Source organism: Gavialis gangeticus, unplaced genomic scaffold (genome assembly GCF_001723915.1).
Source record: "Gavialis gangeticus isolate Ggan-Ray unplaced genomic scaffold, GavGan_comp1, whole genome shotgun sequence".
In the NCBI taxonomy this organism is placed as follows: Eukaryota; Metazoa; Chordata; order Crocodylia; family Gavialidae; genus Gavialis; species Gavialis gangeticus.
This window is the reverse complement of record NW_017729000.1, coordinates 15,659,781-15,661,673: the sequence shown is the minus strand read 5'-3', so window position 1 is coordinate 15,661,673 and position 1,893 is coordinate 15,659,781.

The following is a 1,893-nucleotide window of genomic DNA, read 5'->3' as shown; positions in this document are numbered from 1 at the left end:
AATTAGTCTATTGTGCTTTTAGTGTCTTGTATAGACACACTCTCTGAAGATCAGAGTATGCTTTAGTCTGCCTACTTTCAGAACCTTTCCTTTCGACAACAGCCTGACCAGAGCAACAGGTTGCTGCTAATAATTACATACATATTTAAAAGTACAAGTTAAAAAACCAAAGAGAAAGTAACTAGTTTTATTTTTAGTTGCATGTTCACTTGCTCTGTGATCCGAGTCATATTCTTGGAAATCATGCATGCTTGGGAGGGGACATTTTCCAGAATTGTGGTTCATTATGTTGCTCATAGTACTGTAAGTAATATACTCTCTTCCAGTGACATCATGATCCAGGAAATAGTTTTCAGGTTGTTCAGTGATCTACAATTTATGACACTAAGAAATCTAAAAATAGTCTATAACCAAAACCTACAGTTCTACAAAAACTCACCGCAGAACTTTAACACGTAGTGCAGGATTAGGATACAGTTTGGTAGAGTAGTTTACTGCACAGTTATTTTTAAGGTTATTTTTGAGGCCAGAAAAAAAATCACATTCACATTGGATGCAATATTTAAAATTTAGTATAATTAAACTTGAGAACTCCAGTACCATAACGTATTGAAGCCAAGGACATAAGGTGATTCACAAAAAGATTCGACAACTAAATTAAATATATCTCTATTTTGGGTGTGATATAAGAACTTAAATCAGAATACAAATATCTGCTGCATTAAAAATAATAAATAATTATAAAGGAATCTACATCCTCATATATATAAAACATCTTTTATCTTGGATGGTAATACAAATCACTGTATAGTTATATGTTCAAATATCATGGTGCAGTATAGAATATATGATGCAGTACAGAAACCAACATAGATGGATTTTTATTAAGTAGGAGAAAATGTCCCATGTGCACAGAATATTATAATTGTCTGTTACAGAAGTGTCAGCATGTGATATTGACAACTGTTGGAAATAAAATATCGAATTATAGGGACCATTGATAAGATCCAGTACGGCAATCTTTCTGTACCTAAACACTAAAAATAGTTATATCTATTACAATCCATCTTCTCAGTTGCTAATGACTGAAAAACTTCTTGTAGGTTGAAGTGTTTCATGGTGTCAGCCCAAAGTTGATTTTTACTAATATTGGAACTGTTTGAGTTATTGAAATATAAACAAGCAAGCAAACAAAAGCCCCAACTTTTTTTTTTTATTGCCCAGTGAGTTAACACAAAAAACTTTCTATGCAATTCCAATTGAATGAGAACTACTAATACCAAGTATCTGGTAAAATTAAAAATAAATAAAAAACCCCAGCAGATTCTGTCTCTCCTCACTCCACCCTCAATTAAATTAAAAGAAAAACAGGAACAAAATGAAATGTTGCTTCCAAGTATATCTAAGACTGGAAAACTAAATGCCTTATTAAAGACCCTTTTTATTTTCTTGCCACAAAATCTACTTGCTATGGAACTTTTCAGCTGAATATGAGATATTCTTTCTTGGCATAAAGAAGATATCAGATTCAGTCTGAATTATTTATCTTAGTTTAAAACAGCTACATAATTACAAAAATAATGCAGACAGAAGTGACAATTTTCACCTGAGTGGTCACAGAAAATGGTCTATAGCCATGAGCAAACACAAGTGCACAGCTGCAGGCTGCTTAAAAGTGGCCAATCAGGTGAAAATCTGAACTCATTGCATGAGGGGTCAAATGAAGACATTTCAAAATATAGCATCATCTGTAACTTATGTCTGCCCTGCCCCAGCACCTCAAGCTGTTTTCAAAAGAGGAAGGGGAAAGGGAGCAGAGGCATTTCAGTCTGGGGGTTTTTCAGCCCCTGATGGAGGGTGGTGTTGCATAAATTGCTGATTTTATCCCCTGGA